This window comes from Oryctolagus cuniculus, chromosome 1 (assembly GCF_051225735.1).
Source record: "Oryctolagus cuniculus isolate XC-2025 breed Fujian yellow rabbit chromosome 1, ASM5122573v1, whole genome shotgun sequence".
In the NCBI taxonomy this organism is placed as follows: Eukaryota; Metazoa; Chordata; class Mammalia; order Lagomorpha; family Leporidae; genus Oryctolagus; species Oryctolagus cuniculus.
Window position 1 is genome coordinate 8,987,031 of NC_142867.1, and position 20,866 is coordinate 9,007,896.

The following is a 20,866-nucleotide window of genomic DNA, read 5'->3' on the forward strand; positions in this document are numbered from 1 at the left end:
TCGGATCTCAACATTTCTGGAGCTGCTTTTTGGTGCCGGTGGCCTTGGTGACCTTGAGCACGTGGAAGTGCACCGTGTGCTCAGGGCCAGCACTCCCCCACCGTGACGATGACTCCGATCCGGACATCCCTGACGCAGGGGCACAGGTGCGCGGACTTGTTCTTGGGGCGCTTCTCGAAGCAGTTGTACTTGTGGATGTAGTGCAGGTAGTCGGTGGAGGATGATGGCTCTCTGCGTCTTCATTTTGGTCAGGACGCCAGACAGGATTCTCCCTGGGACGGAGACATTTCTGGTGAAGGGGCACTCTTGTCTTTAGTGCCCTCAGTAGCCTTCTTGGGTGTCTTGAAGCACAGACCAGGAACTGCTTGCCGTATCTCCCAGCAGGACCCTCTTCTTGTTCTGGAAGACGGTCGGCTGCTTCTGGTAGGCACGCTGGCTCTGAATATCTGCCATCTTGCTGGCTGCCTGGAAAAAAAAGCTGCCAATTGTTTTTAAAAAGATTTATTTATTTACTTGAGAGGCAGAGTTAACAGAGAGAGGGAGACAGAGAGACAGGTCTTCCATTTATTCCCCAAATGGCTGCAACAGCCAGAGGCAGGTTGATCTGAATCCAGGAGCCAGGAGCTTCTTCCAGGTCTCCCATGTGGGTGGCAGGAGCCCAAGCACTTGGGCCATCTTCTACTGCTTTGAGTGGAAGTGGAGCAGCCTGGACTTGAACTGGTGCCCGTATGGGATGCTGGTGCTGTGGGCGGATATTTAACCTACTACACCCCAGTGCTGGCCCCCCACTGTCATCTTTTAAACAAGGGACCCTGGCATCTTAACTTGGAGAGTCTGGACCACCATGAGAAATTAGGGTAGAGGAAGTAGTTGGGTGTGGGCAAGGGCTGGCCTGGCTTTGAGGGCTGAGTTGATAGGGATGGCCAAGGCTGGGATGAGGCTGGGAGGAGGTGACCAAGGGGCCTGGGCTAGGGAACAGCTAGTTTCTGGCAAGTGGTGGGAGTGTTGGCTTAGGCCAAAGAGCTCTAGGTGGGAGGACAGTGAGGGGATGGTTGTGCTGACTGGTCATTTCAGGGAGGGTCTGAGAGCCCTGGGTTACAGGCTGGGGTGGGGAGGAGCAGGGGTGAGTGTGAATGGCATCTACAGGGGTAGAGGAGTTGGAGGGAGCGTGGACGAGAGGCACACGTGTGTGTAGGTATGTGTGTGTATGTTTTTAGTATGTCTATGTGTGTGGTGGGGTGGTTTGCAGGAGGTTGGGTCTCTAGCACAGCTGACAGAGGCAAGAGCCGGCCACATATGTGTTGTTGCTGTTAAAATGGCCCTGACATTAACCCCTGACTAGAGCGGCTCAGGCAAACTTAATTTGTACATTTATTCATAAAAGATGATTTATGATATTCTGGCTGAAAATCTGAATTTTTCTCTCTGTTAAAATTAGACCTAAGGGTGGGTGTTTGGCACAGTGGTTAGGATGACATATGGGACACGTGCATCCCTTATCTGAGTGCCTGGGTTCATGTCCTGTCTTCACTTCCCATTTCAGCTTCCTGCTAATGTGTGCCCTGGGAGGCAGCTGGTGATGGCTCAAGTACGGCTCTCTACCATCCACATGGGAGATGTGTATGGAGTTCTGGGGCTCCTGGCTTCAGCCTGGCCCTGCTCTGGCTGTTGTGGGAATTTGGGGAGTGAACCAGAGGATGTGAGATCTATGTCTCTCTGCATTTCAAATAAATAAATACTGAACTAAAAAAATTAAAAGTTAGATGTAAGCTGCTTTATAAAAAAATCTTATTTTTAAATTTTACTCATTTCTTTATTGAACCAGGAGCCCAGAACTCTATCTATAGATAGAGTCCCATGTGGGTGACAGGAACCCAGGTGCTTGAACCATCACTTGCTGCATTCCAGGTCTGCATTAGCAAGAAGCTGGGTCAAAAGCTGAGTAGCTGGGACTTGAACGAGGCACTCTGATTTGGATGCAGGTGTCCCAAGTGGAGACTTAAGTGGCTAAGTCACCACTGAGCCAAATGCTCATCTTCAAGCTGCTTCTGAATTTATGAGGCCCCTGATTTTTCTTTTGGGGGATAGCAGTAGATCTAGATTTTGCTAATGTTTCTTCTTTCCCAAAGAAGAAACTTGGAGAAGCCCTCCAAGGCAGGGTCATCATAGAGCCTTTCAATGCCCTGGACCACGTGACTGCCAGCCTCGCTGGTTCCACAGGCACCCACTGTCCCCATGTGCCCCGCCCTGGTGTTTCCCAATGTCCAGCTCACAGTGGGGTTCTCCCTGTCCTTTGTCCCTGCTTCCTCTCTTAGGGCAGTGGTTTTCCACCAGGGGTGATTTCCCTCCTGGGGGCGTTTGGCAATGTCAGGCTGTGGTTTTGGTAGTCCCTGGAGGTTTCTCCTGGCATCCTGCAATGCACAGAACAGCCCCCACAAGAGGAGTGGTCTGCCTGTGATGCTGAAGGGGTCACCGCTGAGCCACACTGCCCAGAGTTGCATGAGCCATGTCTGTAGTCAGAAAAGGATCTTCTGAGGACGCCAGCCTCCCTGCGGCACCAGGTACCCACGACTCTGTCCTCGCCCCAGCAGCTGCAGGAGGCTGAGGCTCTTGTCCATCAAGACATCCTCCCCAGGTCCTTCTCCTATACTGGTGTAAACAAAATTGGAAATTCTTTCCACTCACAGGGTTGGCTATAGGTGGTTGGAGCGTCTTGCTTGGCCAGCAGGGAGGGTCTGTCTGGAGGGATTGCAACATCTCAGCATTCCTGATGTCTGCTTAGTCTGTTGACATTCACCAGTTGCATAGTAGGGATTATTGTTAGCAATTTGGCTACTTGGAAATTTTTTTTTTTTTTCCCGAAAGAAAAAAAGAAGTGAGAGATGGAGCTTGACGGATGGTGGCGACCTGATTGGTGTAAACCGTGGTCCAGCTTGGCTGACGCCATGGGGCTCTGTCATGAACCACAGGCCTCGTTCTGGGGTCATGCAACATGGCATCTGGTTGATGCCGTTATTTCTGTAAATTAGAGAGAGAGACAGGGAGAGAGACAGAGAGATAGAGTGCTCTTATCCGTTGGTTTACTTCTCCAAATGCCCTCAACGGCTGGGACTTGGCCAGGTGGAAGCAAGGAGCCAGGACCTCCCACTTGGGTGGCAGGGACACAAGGACTTGAGTCATCCCTGCAGCCTCCCAGGATCTGCCTTGGCAGGAAGCTGCAGCGAGGAGCTGTAGCCAGGAATCGAACCCAGGAACTCTGATGTGGAATGAGGGTGTCCCCACCAGCATCTTGTCTGCTAGGCCGAACGCCTGCCACGGATGATGTGTTTCGAACTTCCCAACGGTTTTGGTGGCTGGCAACCAGAGCTGTAGTTGCAAGAGCTATTTTATAAGCCCTGTGAAGATTTCCCCTGTGATTGAGTTTATGATCAAGCACTCACCATGGGTGAACCATGCTTTCTGCTTCCTTATCTTGTCACCTTCCCTGTCCCCAACACCTTCCCCCTGGTGAAACCTGTACACACACCTTATGCACCCCTTAGCCACAGCACTTAATGTGGTCTGGCTATGTGAGTTAAGTCCCATATCACTAATGCAACTCATATTTTGTCTCTAATGGAAGGAGATTCTGAAGCACAGGCCCATGTGTTGCCCACTCATCTTTGCTTGCTTGGCACCTGCGCTGAGTCTGATTCTGGATAAGGCTTCAGGAAGTGCTTTGTGGGCTGAGGGGAACTTCAAAGAAGTGAACCAAATGCAGTAATTTGATGGGGAAAATGGCAAATTCTGGGCCACTGAATATTTACTAGGAAAAGTATTGCTGCAAGACTTTATTTATTTTTATTTATTTATTTATTTTTATTTTGAGAGGCAGAAGGAGCTCCCAGCTGGTGGCTCACTCCCCATGTACCTGCAAAGTCTGGTACTGACCCAGGCTGAAGCTAGGATCCAGAAACTCAATACAAGTCTCTCACGTGGGTGTCAGGGACCCAACTTGAGCCATCACCTTCTGCCTCCCAAGGTCTGCATTAGCAGGAATGCTGGAACTGGGAGTAGAGCTGGGACTCGGAACCAGGCACTCTGATCTGGGATGTGGGTGTGTTGACAGTAGGCCCAATGCCCCACCCCTGTTGTCACTGTTTCAGTGAGATACACTGGTAAATGTCTGAGAAAGTGTCCAAACTTGTCACAGCTTTTTTTTTTTGACAGGCAGAGTGGACAGTGAGAGAGAGAGACAGAGAGAAAGATCTTTCTTTTGCCATTGGTTCACCCTCCAATGGCCGCCGCGGCTGGCGTGCTGTGGCCAGCGCACCGCACTGATCGGAAGGCAGGAGCCAGGTACTTATCCTGGTCTCCCATGGGGTTCAGGGCCCAAGCACTTGGGCCATCCTCCACTGCACTCCCGGACCACAGCAGAGAGCTGGCCTGGAAGAGGGGCAACCGGGACAGAACCCGGCGCCCCGACCGGGACTAGAACCTGGTGTGCTGGCGCCGCAAGGCGGAGGATTAGCCTAGTGAGTCGCGGCGCCGGCCAATTACATCACTTTCAAGGATATCCTTTAAATGTATTAAAATAGGATGTGTGAGGAGTGATCTAGGCTTTGCATAACCACCAAGTGAACTAGATCATTTAAGAGAGACATTTGGGATGCATCACGAGTACACAAATGACTCATAATTAGTAGATGTGTTGTTTGTAAACAGTTATTATCCTACATAGTTAAAATGCTTCCTTATCTGATTTACACAGTTAGTTTGCCTGGCAGCCTGTGTTTAAATGAGCATAGATTCTCAATGAGGGGACATATTTGAATTAATAAGGTTTTACTTCATTGATCTAACAAACATTTCTTATAAAAATTACTTATTGGTTCATTTGAAATTGAGAGAAAGATATCTTTTTTTTTTTTTAAAAAAGATTTATTTATTTTATTTGCAAGTCAGAGTTACACAGAGAGAGGAGAGGCAGAGAGAGAGAGAGAGAGGTCTTCCATCCAATGGTTCAGTCCCCAATTGGCTGCAACGGCTGCAGCTGTGCCGATCCGAAGCCAGGAGCCAGGAGCTTCTTCCAGGTCTCCCACACAAGTAGAGGGGCCCAAGGACTTGGGCCATCTTCTACTGCTTTCCCAGGACACAGCAGAGAGCTGGATCAGAAGTGGAACAGCTGGGTCTTGAACCTGCGCCCATATGGGATGCCAGTGCTTCAGGCCAGGGTGTTAACCCACTGCACCACAATGCCGGCCCCAAGAGAGAAAGATATCTTTTATCCATTAGTTCCCTCTTCAAACTTCTGTAGCAGCCAGGCCTTCAGGGAGGCTGAAGCCATGAGCTGGGAACTGCCTCCATTTCTCCCATGGGGGTGGCAGGGGCCCAAATACTTAAGCCATGACCTGCTGCCTCCCAGGGTGCAAAACGTGCATTTCTTGAATGTGTTACGTCCCAGACCCTGGAGGCAGCAGAGCAAGACCCAGTCCTTGCCTTCTTGGAATAGTCTATAGAGGCAAGACATGATGATGGTTGGCAGAAGAGGAAGAAACATTTTTTAAAAATATTTACTTATTTACTTGGAAGTTAGAGTTATAGAGAAGGAGAGGCAGAGAGAGAGAGAGAGAGAGAGAGAGAGAGAGAGAGATCTTCCATCTGCTGGCTCACTCCCCAGATGACTGCAATGGCTGGAGCTGAGCTGATCTGAAGTCAGGAGACAGGAGCTTCTTCCAGGTCTCCCAGGCACTTGGGCCATCTTCCACTGCTTTCCCAGGCACATTAGCAGGGAGCTGGATCAGAAGTGGACCAGCTGGGACTTGAACCATCACCCACATGGGATGCTGGTGCCACAGCTGAGAGCTGGACTGGAAGAGGAGCAACCGAGACTAGAACCCAGCACCCATATGGGATGCTGGCACTGCGGGCGGAAGATTAACCAAGTGAGCCACGGCGCTGGCCCCAGTTCCAAAACTCTTAACTTTTTTTTTTTTTTAAAGATTTATTTGAGGGGCCAGTGCTGTGGCGTAGTGGGTAAAGGTTCTGCCTGCAGTGCCTGCATCCCATGTGGGCACAGGCTCATATCCTGGCTGCTCCTCTTCTAATCCAGCTCTCTGCTATGGCCTGGGAAAGCAGTAGAAGATGGCCCAAGTGCTTGGGCCCCTGTACTTGTATGGGAGACCTGGAGGAGGATCCTGGCTCCTGGCTTCAGATTGTCCTGCTCCGGCCGTTGCGGCCTTTCGAGGAGTGAGCCAGTGGATGGAAGACCTTTCTCTCTGTCTCTTCCTCTTTCTGTAAGTCTACCTCTCAAATAAATAGATCTTTAAAAAAAGAAAGAGAGAGATGAGGGGGTAGGGTTCCCATCTATTAGTTTATTCACTAAATTCCTTGGACTGGGATAGGGCTAAAGCCGGGAGCTGGGAACTCAATCCAGGTTTCCCACGTGGGTGGCAGGAACCTGGTTACTTGAGGCATCATCGTTACCTCCCAGGGTCCGCATTAGCACGAAGCTGGAGCGAGCAGTCCAACCCAGGCACTCTAATGTGGGACATGGGTGTCTTAACTGGTAGGCTACCCTCCCACTCCCGTCTAGGCATTCATTTTTGTTTTTCTTCTCAAAAGTATTGGTTTGTCACCAGTGGAGTATACACATGGAAAGATCTGGATCCCTCTGGCTTGCAAGTGATTGGGGAGGAGTGGGGGATGTCCTCAGAATTCCTCTGGGATTTGTCAGTGTGGGTGAAGGGAATTGAAGCCCAAGTGTAAGCTATTAACCAAGAACAGCAGAGTGAGGGGAAGGCGGCTCAGCGGGCACAGATGCAGGGAAACGGGCCGGGAGGAGGAGACACTGGTGGGACCACTGGGGCTATTTTTGTTCGTGAACGTGGGTGTTATCAGGCCTTTGTGCATGTCCAAGGGAGCGATTCAAAGAGGGACAGATGATGCGGACGAGACAAAGAGGCAGGCTTTCAGCTCTTCGGCCGGCAGAGGAGGGGATCCCGTGTGCCCTGGAGGGTAGGTCTCTGGTGGGTGGAGCAGGGGATCTCCTCCAACTTTAGAGTAAAAGTTCCACACTCCAGGGGCGGATGTTTAGTGCAGTGGTTAAGTAGCCACTTGAGACCCCTGCATCCTGTATTGGAGAGCCTGGTTCAAGTCCTGGCTAATCTGCTTCCAGTCCAGCTTCCTGCCACTGCATACCTTGGAGGGCAGCAGGTGATGGCTCAGGTGCCTGTCACATGGGAGACCAGACTGAATTTCATGATCCTGGCTTCAGCCTGGCCTAACCCTGGCTGTTGCCTGCATTTAGGGAGTGAACCAGTGGATGGAGGATGTTTGTCTTTATGTCTTTCAAATTAAGTGAAAAAGAAGAAAAATCCACATCCCAGGAGTCCCTATAGTCTCAGGTAAACCAGGGCTGTAGGTCCTGCTATCAATGTATCAGGCCAGCCGGTAGAGGACACACAGTCAGCTGCGGAGCGGCCAAAGGTCTGATGGAAGGAAGATGGGGGAGCTCTTGAGTGTGGCTTCTATTTTCTTGGTAACACAGGGTGAGATTATGGACTGAGTGCAATGGCAGAGAGGGAGGCTGGTGGCTGCAGGACAGAGGAGGAGGTGTGGAGTCTTGGGAATGGGAAAGAGGACTTCCTAAGAAATGTTGCCGCGTTTCCAGGCAGTGCTGGGTGGAGATCTGAGACCTGTGGTCATAGATTTAAAGTGATGCCGGTCAGTGTGATTGCGGGGTGTGTACTCTGCTGAGAGCCAAACGGCTAACATCCTGTTATAATTAATTTGTTGGAACATAAGACGCTGTTTGTTATCCCGGACTATGGTTTAAATGGATACATTATGAAAAACACATTCTTGGTTTTGTAGACTGTGAGATGCAGACGGAGCAGATGCCAAGTCTCCAGAGTAAATTCACGATGCCTCATCCTCACCTTCGATTTCTTCCATCAGGGGCTGTTAACATGGACAGTGGAGACTTGGTCATGTTGTCCAGACCCTTTGTAACCAGATCACCAGCTTTTCTGGATTCTGCCCATTTTCATGGCCGGTTTTAGGGAACTGATAGTCAGAGCAGGTGATTCACGAAGTAGAAGAGGATATGGATGTGGAGTGAGTAGACCTGGATTCAAGCAATCCACCTGCCATGCATTGGTCGGGTGCCCTTGTAGAGCTCATCTAACCTGTGAAACTTAGTTTTGTCACAAAAACGTGGCTAAAACTACCCATGCTGGCTGCTTTCCAGGGTGACAGGACTTCATGAACTATGTAAATGCAAGTGTTTTGGGTCAAGGCATGTTGGCTGTTGCTATGGTTATTCATAGCATTTGTAGCATGGTTCGGGAACTGTCTTCCTGTAGTTCCTGGTCCTGTAGCTTTAATAAGGAGGGGCAGAAAACCGCTGATCCACAGGGCGAGGCAGCTGGGCTTTGAATACTGACGGTAATGGGGAGGGCTGGGCCTGTGGACGGGAGACCAGATATGGAAGAGAGGTGGAAGGAGACAGGAGAGCAGGGAGCAGGGGAGGCACGGGGGAGGTGGCAGGGCAGGGAGACTGTGGTAAGAGAGGGAAGTTCTCTGCAAGCTCCTGACATGACAGTGGAGTGATTCCAGGCACTGGCAAGCTCCGGGGTGCCACCTTGAACCGGGACTGCTGAGATAAAGTCCCTGTGTTCTGTTTTAGAATGCAGGGGGGAGCAGTGTTGGGGACAGGCTTCTGTTTACAAGAGTGAAAGCCCAGGACTAAAAGTTTTCACCTTCAGCTACCCAGGAAATCCCACCCCAGACAGTGCCTCGCTTGTTCCCCAAGGATTCCCACATAGCCAGGTTTTTCCCAGGCCAACCACAGAGACATCGGTTCCTGGGAGATTGTTCCCAATTTGTCGTGGGATGTGACTTGGAGGTAATATTTTTGAGCTCTCCATGATGGAGGACTCAAAATACTTTTTAGGAGTTGGTTCTAAAATCCTCAGGTTTTGCTGTTGAGTATAAGAGGGAATGTCTTATGACCCCAGGTTAAGTTCAGATTTCTTCTTAGCTGTCTTAGAAAGGCAACTCTTGAATCCAGCTCCAGCATGCCACAGCCACCTCCCCAGACCACCTCACCCCCCACTCCCAAGGGTCCTGTGTGTTTCTTGCCTTGATTTTTTTTTAATTTATTTTTATTTATTTGAAAGGCAGAGTTACAGAGAGAGAGAGAGAGAGAGGAGAGAAGAGAGATGTTTAATCCACTGGTTCACTCCCCAAATGGCCACAAGGACCGTCTCCTCTTTCCTTGATTTTGCAGGTGACTCTCCCTCCCCTAAATTCATATCATCCTTAGCATCTTACCTGTCTGCTTTCAGAAACTCTGGGCTTCATCTGTTGCTTTTCTGGCATTATCCATGAAGGGGAGAGATTTTTCCCCTTTCATCAGTGTTTAAAGATGTGACAAAATGACAGATTCTTATCACTTACTTCGTGCAACTCAAAGCAGGCTACAGGGGAAAGAGGAGTCATCCCGCTGCCTCCTCCCCCAAGTCCCCCTCCACCCCCCCAGGAAGCTCCCCAGGCTGAAAGCATCCGCAGAGCCAGGCCCCCGGGGCCCCTCCTGATACTGGAGTCCCCTGTCTCTGCACCTTGTCACGAGAGTGTCCTGTCTCAGATAGAGCACACCTTCAGATTGGGGCGGCTAAGTGGGCAGGACCTACATCTGTAGCCGCCTCCAGTTCCTTTCCTGCTCTTGTCACTGTCGCCCAGCGGGAGGGCTTGTATGGATGTCAGCCGTGTCCTCAGCTTCTGTCTGGCCTGTCTTGCTGGCCACCAGGCCCTTCTGGCCTTTAGTATTCTCATCCGAGAAATGGGGGACCAAAGATTCTGATCTTCAGGGGGCTGTCAGTTCTGTCACCCCTGATTCTCACAGCTCCCCTCCTCCGTGGGGGGACCCCTGTGATCTCAGAGGAGTGCTGGCTCAGGGAAGGTGTTTACTGCTTTGGGTGCAGGGTGGTGACTGACTGGGGAAGCTGGAGCTGTTTCCAGTGTCCCTGAGTCAGTTCCTTGTGGTCTGACTTCAGCTTTTCATCTGAAGTGTTGTGAAATCCCAGAATGCCAGTCACGCCCACTTGAACTATGAGTGCGTTCATGGTGCATCTCCATTTTAACTCTGAGGGTTTGCAGATGATCTCTCACCTGTGAGCCTGGGAACTCCTGTTCCTTCTCCTCGTGTGGGAGTTTTGAGAGGTGGCAGGTGGGGGACAACCAGCCCACACTGCTCAGAACTCTCCAGGTTGTGTGTGTGTGTGTGTGTGTGTGTGTGTGAGTGTGTGTTTTAAAGATTTATTTATTTAGGGGCTGACACTGTGGTGCAGTGGGTTAAAGGTCTGGCCTGCATTGTTGGCATTCTCTATGGGCTCCAGTTCTAGTCCTAGCTGCCCCAATTCTGATCCAGCTCCCTGCTAATGCACCTGGGAAAGCAGTGGAGGATGACCCAAGTCCTTAGGACCCTGCACCCATGTGGGGGAACCCGGAAGAAGCTCCTGGCTCTGGATCAGCTCAGCTCCGGCCATTTTGTCCATTTGGGGAGTGAACCAGTGGATGGAAGACATCTCTCTCTCTGTCTCTACTTCTCTCTGTAACTCTGCCTTTCAAATAAATAAAAGAGATTTATTTATTTATTTGAAAGGCAGAGTTTCAGAGAGAGAGAGAGAGGGAGAGACAGAGACAGAGACAGAGAGATCTTCCATCTGCTGGTTCACTCCATAAATAGTTGCAATGAAGCCAGAAGTCTGGAACTACATCTGGGTCTCCCACAAGGGTGTCCGTGGCCCAAGCGCTTGGACCATCTTCTGCTGCTTTTCCAGGTGCACCAGCAGGCGACTGGATCAGAAGCAGAGCAGCCAGGACTCGAACCCATGCTCTGATATGGGAAGTCAGCATTGCAGGTGGTGCAGGCTCCTGAACTCTCCAGATTTTAACACTGAAAATCTATGTCCTAGGAAACACCCTGCTCTCCCCAGGCCAAACCAGGCCGGTGGTCATCCCAGCTAATAAAACAACAGGGCCTGCCCGCCTTCCTTAGTGGGAGAGGCTGCAGCTAAATAAAGGAGACAGCAGGGTGGTGGACTTCAGAACCAGCTGGGGCATTTGATCAATGCAGATTTCTGGGTCCCTCCCTAGAGGATCCCATTTAATGGGACTGGGAATTCCCATGGATAGGCCCTCCAGGTGAGACCAGCTCAGGGGGTTCAGGTACCACACACCTCCCGAGACCCTGTGCTAGGGGCAGTGGAGGGGACAGAGCCAGCTCCTACCCTCAAGGGGCTTATGACTTGGGCTGAAGAAGCCAGAAGGGAACTGATGACCCCGTACACAGTGGAATGGAACAAGAGCTGTAAGCGAGTGCCAGCCAATGTTTTCCCCCTCCTCCTACTCTCCGAAGTAATTCAGGGCTCACAAAGCTTGGCTTTGTTCATTATGAGGGGTGACTTGGCATATTCTGGCTGGGGGCCCACAGGGAGGGTGAGTGTCCACTCTGGCGTGCACCAGGCCCTCTTGTCCCAGAACAATCCAGCTCTCCCTGCTGCCTCTTCGTGGCAGCTTGACCTCCTGGCATGGGGCTGAGGAAGTGGCCTCGTTCTTATTTTTGGTTGGCACTGGTTGGCTCTGTAGCCTTTTTCTAGGTGAGCCAATGACCTACTGTCCTCAGGGGGACACTTAGTTATAGGAATGACCTCTCACAGCTCAAGTGACTTTATTGCAAAGGGCTTGTTTGTTCTCAGGGCTCCGGGAGGGTGCCTTAGCCCTGCTGACGAAGCACAAAGAGCCAAAGGGGGTTCTCCCGAGATGGGAGGAAAGCAACAATGGCTACCTGCCCCACCTGCCCCGAACTCACCTGGAGGGCTCATGAAACACAGAGTCTTGCTCTCTGCTTTGGATCTACTGCAGGGTGGCGCCACTGACCTCTGTTGGTGGGGTCCTTGAATGACTTGCTGTCAAGGGCAGCCTGGGAGCATGGGCCCCACCTGTGTATCTGGCCAGGGAGCAGCCCACTCAGAGGGCCCAGGGGTCAGTACTGTGAGTGTCCCCCGTGCTGTGGTGTGGAGGCTTCCTGAGCTAGAATCTGGTCTGAGTGACTGGTCAGCTGACCGACCAATGGGAGAGTCATGAACTTCTCTGAGCCTCGGTTTCCCCGCCTGTGAAATGGGGGCGACTGTGTTCCCTGTGTTGTTGGGAAGTTGCTTAGCAGAGTGTCTGACGCGTAGCCAAGGTTGACTTCTTCTTCTTCTTCTCCTCCTCCTCTTCCTCCTCCTCCTCCTCCTTCTTCTTCTTTTTGACAGGCAGAGTTAGACAGTGAGAGAGAGACAGAGACAGAGACAGAGAGAAAGGTCTTCCTTTCTGTTGGTTTACTCCCCTAATGGCCGCTATGGCCAGCGTGCTGTGCCAATCCGAAGCCAGGAGCCAGGTGCTTCCTCCTTGTCTCCCATGCGGGTGCAGGGCCCAAGCACTTGGGCCATCCTCCACTGTACTCCTGGGCCACAGCAGAGAGCTGGCCTGGAAGAGGAACAACCGGGACAGAATCCAGCACCCCAACCGGGACTAGAACCCGGGGTGCCAGCGCCGCAGGCGGAGGATTAGCCTAGTGAGCCGCGGCGCTGGCCGCCAAGGTTGACCTCTGTGGTTATTACTTGTGCCAGAGACCGGCCAAGGCCGGGGTGAAGGTTGCAGTGAAAAACCTTCCACAGACTGAGTGGCTTAAATGACAGTCTTTCCTCCTGGTTCTGGAGGCCGGGACATTCAAAGGGCAGCACCAGCTTCTTCTGAGGCTCTCTCTTTGGCTGGCTGGTGCTACCTCCCTGCTGCCTTGCGTGGTCTTTCCTCTGTTCTTGTGTGTCCCTGGTGTCTCCTTTAAGGTCCAAATTTCCTCTTATTAGGTCACTGGTAATATTGGATTAGGGTCCATGTCAACAGCTTCATGTTAATGCCATAATCTCTCTCTCTATTTTTAAAGATTTTATTTATTTATTTGAAAGGTAGAGTTAGAGAGAGAGAGAGGGAGAGACAGGGAAAAAGGTCTTCCATCTGCTGGTTCACTTCCCAAATGGTCACAATGGCCGGAGCTGGGCTGATCTGAAGCCAGGAGCCAGGAGCTTTTTCTGGGTCCCCAGGGGCCCAAGCACTTGGGCCATCTTCCACGGGTTTCCCAGGCCATAGCAGAGAGCTGGATCAGAAGAGGAGCAGCCGGGACTAGAAGCAGTGGCCAGAGGGGATGTGGGCACCGCAGGCAGAGGCTTAGCCCTCTGCACCACAGTGCCAGGCCCTGCCATCACCTCTTTAACAACGCCATCTCCAAGTGCAGTTGCATCTGGAAGGACTGAATGCTAGGGCTCCAACACGTGAATTTTAGGAGGACATATTCAGCCCAGGACCAGAATCTCTGAATGTCGGACAGAAAAGGCCCTCTCCGCAGGCAGACCAGAGCCTCAGTCGTGGCCCACGCATATGTGGGGGAACTGTGCAGGCTGCTGTGGTCGCCCAGGCAGCCTGTCCGTCCCACTGGACCTGGCCATGGTCTGAGTATGGTGCACTTGTGAGCTTGCCGCAGCCCCAGTCTGGCAGGTGTGCAGGGGTCAGCTCCATGGGTGGAGTGAGGAAGTGAGTTTGGGTGGCTCTAGAGGAGACACAGAGGCCACATCCCTACCACGCTGGGGGGCAAGGTCAAAGGTGAGGTGAGGCTTGGAGCCAGCTTGGACAAGAGCTTCTCCAGCCCTTTCAGGTTCACGGGACTTGCTTTCCTCAGTAATCAGAGGATATATCTATATCTATATCTATATCTATCTATCTATATCCATATCTATATCTTTATACTATTTATAAAATATTAATGTGTATTAATATTATATATTAAAGATGTGTTTATTTATTTGAAAAGCAGAGTTACAGAGAGAGAGAGACAGAGAGAGGTCTTCTATTTGCTGGTTCACTCCCCAAATTACCGCAATAGCTGGAGTTGGGCTGATCCAAAGCCAAGAGCCTGGAGCTTCTTCCAGGTCTCCCATGTGGGTGCAGGGGCCCAAGGACTTGGACTTTTACTGCTTTCCCAGGCCATAAGCAGAGAGCAGGATCAGAAGAAGAGCAGCTGGGACTTGAACTGGTGCCCATATGGGATGCCGACGCAGCAGGTGGCAGTTTTACTGCCTATGCCACAGTGCCAGCTCTGGAATGCCCCTGTGCTGTGACGTTGGCACAAATCCCAGGATATGTTTTTATTATTTTTTTAATCTTTTTTTTAAAAGATTTATTTATTTTACTTGAAAGTCAGAGTTACACAGAGAGAGGAGAGGCAGAGAGAGAGAGAGAGAGAAAGAGGTCTTCCATTCGATGGTTCACTCCCTAATTGGCCACAACAGCTGGAACTGTGCCAATCCGAAGCCAGGAGCCAGTAGCTTCTTCTGGGTCTCCCACGCGGGTGCAGGGGCTCAAGGACTTGGGCCATCTTCTACTGCTTTCCCAGGCATAGCAGAGATAGGAAGTGGAGCAGCTGGGACTCGAACTGGTGCCCATATGGGATGCCGGCGCTTCAGGCCAGGGTGTTAACCCGCTGTGCTACAGCACTGGCCCCCACAGGATATTTTTTTAAGAGGGGCAATTGGATCAGTGTCCCAGTGTAGCTTCATCTTACAAGGACCCACGTGATGCATTTCCTGAAGAAATGAGAACTGAGCCTTCGGCAGATCCAAGCATGGAGGCATGAGTCTTTCACGTTGTATGGCCTTTAAGAAGGGGTCAGCGTGAACAAGGGCCAGGCACTCACTGTCTCCATCGCATGAGCAGCTTGTGGAGGTCGCCGGCAGCCTCCCTCTGCTTCCTTCTGCATACCCTTCCCTCCTCCTCCCGCCTCCCACGCTTCTCCATAAGAGTCCTCCGGAAGCTACCGTGTGGCTCTCCCCGCTTCCAGGCAGATCTGTCTCTCTGAGCCCTGGGAGGCTGGGGTTCCTAGACACGGGCTCTCTTTACCCCCATCCCACTCAGATCTTACAGGAGGAGGTCCCAAGGGTGATCCTGGGAGAATCTTCCTAGAGTGAAGCCCAGAGGTCTCAGCTCTCCTTTGGAAGCATTCTTGTTCCTTCACCTTCAATGTCCCATATTTTCATGTTGTTATTGAAGTTTTTTAAAAAAATAATGAAAAGAACATTTATTTGAGAGGCAGAGAGAGAAAGAGAGGGGGAGAGAGATCCTATCTCTTGGTTCACTTCCCAAATGCCTGCAACAGCCAGGGATGGCCAAACTCCTTCTGGGACTCCCATGAAGGTGGCATGGGCTGAAATACTTCATCCACTGCTTTCCAGGGTGTGAGTCAGTAGGAGCCTGGATAGGAAGTGGAGTAACCAAAACTCAAACCTTGATATGGGATGTGGGTGCCCCAAGCTGCGACTTAAGCTTCTGTGGCAACTGCTCACCCCTTAGCTGACGATACCTAGCTGTGCACATGGTGGTGGAGTGTGTCCAACATAGTCTGGGTATTGAGATCTATTCCCAGAACACAGCCCACTAAATCCAGACCTAGAATTCAAACTCCACCTCTGGCTTCGAGTCTTCTCAAGTCCCCACTTCTCTGGGTGAGCTGAAGCACCTTGAATGTGCTCTAAGCTTTCACAAATGTCAAGTGGTGACCTTGGAAGGCAAGAGTGAATGCCAAGTTCAAGTCTTGGGTTCAAATCCTGGCTCTGCTGTTGGCTTTTTGGTCTCCTGAGGGTGTTTGTAAGCTCCAGTTTCCTCACTTCTGAGTTGTTCTGTGCCTGATGCACTGTAAGCACTCAATAATTATGGCTAATCCTTATTCTTATTAATTTTACTGCTCATTGAACTTCCTCAATCCAAATGTTACTGAATATAGTGGTTTCCTGGGAATGGGGCTGACGTGGAAGGAATTACCCTGGGGCTATAATGCTCATCAGAGAAGCCAATGACTAGTTGGGTAAGAGCAGTAATAGCTAACTCCAAGGCAATGATTGATGAAAGACCAGACTGAGTTGTGGGGGCAAGGTAGAGGCAGGTTTAAAATACTCAGGCATTCCTTCTGATGTGCCAAGACAGTTCTGTCTACTCCTCTAGAAACGAACCACAGGCTTGGGAATGGGTTTGGTGGTGGATTGCTCCAGGGACATCTGACTTTGCTCTGGGCGTCTGGACATAATTTACCGAGACACCTTTTATAATTTTACATGTCCTGTTCTCTGAGACCAGGAAGAGTTCAGACTCAGGGGATAAAGGGTTATTGGAGACACCTGCTGTCATCAATCTCTGTCCTCTCCAAGGCATCACAAGTCTTATGTGGAGGCCGAGATGAAAATTTGGTGTCTACTGTGAAGGCGCTAATAAGGCAGTCACTGGGCATCTCTTCCCACAATTCCTTTCTACCTTGACCACCCTCTAGACAACAGCAGTTAGTAAGAAACCACAGGAATCCTACTGGTCCCCCACTCCCTGCCTCATGGAATCAAAGTCCCTCTCTGCAAACAGTGCAGTGGGTTAGGTTGTGTAGCACAGTGGGTAGAACTGCAGGCTCCACAGGGGGATGGCCTGTATCCTGCTCTGGCCTCCCCACTTACTGGGTACTATGATTTGAATAAGATATGACTCCCGAGCTCATGCAGATGGAGAGCCCCCAAGGTCATTCATTATGGAGTAGGGGTGATAGAAACTTGATCTACTCCTAGTGACCTTTTAGGTCACTGAGGCTGTGCCCTGGGAAGGAAGTTCTTGCCAGAGGGTTGGTTATACAAGCTTGAGTTGGGTCCCGCAGTTGTCTCTGCTTCTTGGCTCTCCCACTTTCTGCACCATTTCTGTTCTCCATCCTCCCCAGATGGCTGAACCAAAGGGGTCCATCCTGGGCTTGAGCCTCCAGACCTGGGAGCCAAGTGGACCTCTCCCTTCATAATTGGCTTGTCCTGAGTATATTGTTACAGCGATGAAAGGGTGACTAATAATACACTGGCTGTACTCCCTTAGCCTCAGTCTCCCCTTACTGAAAATGGGGATAATGATGCTATACACATCATATAGTATTGTTCCAAGAAACACAAGCTACACATATAAAACACTCTGCATGAAGGAAGTACTTGCTAAATGTTATATGCTGTTGTTATTACTCCCTTTGGAGTGTGCTTTGTGATCTTCTGGGCAGGGTTTTAAAAGATTTTATTTTATTTATGCACTTATTTGAGAGGCAAATATTTGAGAGGATGGGGGAGAGAGGGAGAAATAGAGAGAGAGATCTTTCATGTGCTGGTTCACTCCCTAAACGGCTACAACAACCAGGGCTAGGCCAAGCCCAGACCAAAAGCCAAGAACTCTATCTAGGTCTCCCACATGGGTGGCAGGAGTCCAGGCATTTGGACCATCTTCTGTTGGTTTCCCAGGTGCATTAGCAGATAACTGGATTGGAAAGTGGAGTAGCCAGGACTCGAACCAGAACTCCGAGATGGGATGCTGATGTTTCAAGTTGTGGCTTAACGTTTTGTGTCACCATGCTGGCCCTGTGGGCAGGCTTTTAGAGAATATTATGCTAATGGTTTGTCACAGGTCATGAAGTACCAGCTATCATATGATACTAGCTTTTATTAGAGACAAAAGGTTCTTGGACTTTGAGAGGTTCCTATTACTGAGCAGCCGTTCCAAGCAATGACTAACATGTTCTGCCAAGTGGCCGCAATGGGCCTAGTGTGAGGGTCTGGAGCCTGGAAGAGAAATGGGGCTGGAGGACGGCCTTTCTCTAACCCAAACACAGTAGGTGGTGTTCTTGTTTAAGCCCCAGTCTCACTGTGAGGCTTGTTCTGGATTTTTGGTGAAGAAGACAGGGCCGAGGCCCGTCCAGGACATGTGGAGGTGATGCCAGTGGCCCACAGCGGGAAGGGCAGGCCCGAGATGCTGGCTTCTTTCTGGGATCTTGAACTGAGCCTCTGCCAACCTTCCCAGTGACTGCTTCTTAGAACTGTAGTGAGCTTTGCTGTTGACTGCAGTCGGCATCTGTTGTGTGTCTGGGGGCTGTGCCAGGTGCCTAGAATATTTACAGGTAGAGCAGACTCACCTGCCTTTAACTCCCGTAGTCCAGAGCTGGTGGCTCTCAGATCTCTCTGCTGATGTTTCCGCTGGGCCCCTGGTGGAGGAAGGTGGAGAGGACGCTCCAGGCAAGGGGATCAGCAGAACAAGGGCTCGGAGGGGTAACAACACATGGCACAAGCCGGGGATGGTGAGCAGCATGGCACGGCCGGATGAGGAGATTGTGCGGTGTGCTGGTGGCAGGATTTTACCTTTGGGGAATGGGAAGTCACTGAAGGTTTTTTTTTTTTTTTAACAGTAAAAAGACAGGAGTGCCTTTTATTTGAATCATAATAGCAGCAATTACAGTGGTTGCTATTGAGTACTTTCTTTGTTCTAGGCTTGAGCTAAAATGCTGTAGAGTTATCTTATTGGATTCTACTTCATAGATGAGCCTTGGAGAGTTCATGAGACCCAACCACATAGCCACAGAGCTGGGGCAAACTAGCTCTCCAACCCTGAAGCCTGTGCTATCGACTGCTCCCTGTGCTCAGTGCTCTCAGCTATAATACCTACCCCCCCTGAGTTGCTGTAGTTAAGTTGGAGAGCATGTGTAATGCACTTGGTACAGTTTCTGGCATGATATGAGAGATCAATGAATTTTAACTGTTGTTATTTTTATTATCATTGCTATTATCTGTCTAGAGAATGTACCTTGGCGTGCCAGATGCTGGGTGGTACCTTTATTGCAGGAGTTGGCATCCAGTGAAATGGGCTAATAAAGCCGCTGGCCAGAGTAGGGGGCAGAATCAGACACTCCCAGCAGCATCTGCCCGCCCCCCCCCCGGTTGCCATGGTTTTGATCTGGGCAGCTGATTCTTCTGTTGCTGGGGCCTCTGCAGCCCAGGCCCAAGTGGCCCTGTCCCACCTGGAGTTGTTGCATACCTGGTTCCCTGGGGTTGCCTCCTGCCTCCCTCTCTAGTTTCAGGTTTGCTACAGCTGGGCAGGGGTAGACCCCACAGGTGGAAGAAGGGAATGAACCTGTGGGACCAAAGGCCAGGAGACCACTGGAAATTTCCAGGAGACTAGAGAAGGTAGGAAGGGGCCTGGGCCATAGGACCAGAGAGAGAGAGGTGGGGGAACAGATCTAAGAAATATGTACGGTTTAGACGTGGTAGGCTGTGATGCTCTGACACTGAAGAGAGGAGAGAGGGAGAAGATAAAAATAAGTGGCGTTTCAGAGCTGGTGCTGTGGGGTAGTAGGTTAAATCTATGCCTGTGGTGCCAGCATCATTTTCCGGCTGCTCCTCTTCCCATCCAGCTCTCTGCTTATGGCCTGGGATAAAAGTAGAAGACGGCCCAAGTGCTTGGGCCCCTGAACTCCCCATGTGGGAGACCTGGAGGAAGTGCCTGGTTCCTGGCTTCAGATCAGCTCAGCTCCGGCCATTGTGGCCATTTGCAGAGTAAACTCCAGTGAACTCTACCTCTCAAATAAATAAATAAAATCTTAAAAAAATAAGTGATGTTTCTAGTTTGAGCGCTATGATGGCTCTCTTTTTCCTTTCTCTGCTTTGCCCAGTGGACCTCAACCACCCACTCTGCTGGCCTCAGGTGTCACCTCCAGGCTGACACCTCCCAGCTGCCTGAGCTCCAGCCATGAACCCTGGGCTACCCCTCCCCCTTCCCTTGCATGTCTCTTAGGCCTTTCAAATTCCACACTTCCAAAGTGGAGCTCAAAACGGAAACCCTAAATGATTTGTCTTTCCTACCTCCAAACCTGCCTCCCCATCTCAGTAAAAGGTACCAACCCCCGCCCCCCCCGCAGGGACATCCCCAACACCACCCTCTCTCTGCCCCGTCATCATCCCTACTTTGGAAATACATCACAAAGTGGCCACCTGTCTCCATCTGCATTGCCCCCATCGAAGGTCAATCACCACCGTCTCTCATCTGGCCTCCCCTCTTCCATTGCAGCTCCAAATTACAGACACAGTGACCCTGAGGAACACAGATCTTATTCAATGACTTCCAGCTGTTCCCAGGGTAACCACCATCTTTTCACAGCTTATGACATGGGGGCAGGTGTTGTGGTTAAGTCACTGCTTGGAATAGCCACACCCCGTATTGGAATGCTATTTTGAGTCCTGGAACCTCTGCTTCTGGTCCACTTCCTGCTAATTCCTCATGGGAGGCAGAGGATGATGGCTTAAGTGCGTGGGCTCCTGCCACCCACGTGGGAGACCTGGATTGAGTCCTGGGTCTCCTGACTTTGGCTTGGCTGTTGTGGTCATTTGAGGAATGAAGTAGCGGATGGAAGATTTCTCTCTTGCTCTTTCTGTCACTCTGCCTTTCAAGTAGATGAAAATAAATAAACATTCTAAAAAAAGAATCAAGAATATTAAAAAAAATATTTTACAGGCAGAGATTCAGAGAGAAAGAGAGAGCGAGAAATTCTTCTATCTGCTGACTCCCTTCTCAAATGGCTGCATTAGTCAGGGCTGGGCAGGCTGAAGCCAATGGCCGAGAACTCCATCTGGGTCTCTCACATGGGTGGCAGAGGCCCAAGTACTTGGGCTATCTTCCACTGCTTTTCCAGACACATTAACAGGGAGCTGAATCAGAAGCACAGCGGCTGGGACTGAAACTGGTGCTCCAATATGGAATGCCAGTGTTGCAAGTGGTGGCTTAACCCACTCCTCCACAGCACTGGCCACAGAGTATTAAAATAAAAAGTTCTATACTAGCTCTCAGTTTCCTTCAATGAACCCTCTCCCTGTCACTCATTTCTCTTTAGCTCCATGGCTTCCTTGTGGTCTCCACAACATACCGACTCTTTCCTTCCCCGGGTCTTCATCCATCACTCACC

General features: G+C 50.7%; 1 long non-coding RNA gene and 1 pseudogene across 4 annotated transcripts in view; one reads left to right on the plus strand and one right to left on the minus strand.

Annotated features, from left to right (window-relative positions):
* The window catches only part of LOC149128274 (uncharacterized), a 54,331-nt gene that overhangs the window by 23,369 nt on the left and 10,096 nt on the right, over positions 1–20,866 (plus strand). The gene's annotated exons all lie outside the window — the stretch shown is intronic.
* Positions 8–453, minus strand: LOC108178912 (small ribosomal subunit protein uS17 pseudogene; annotated as a pseudogene).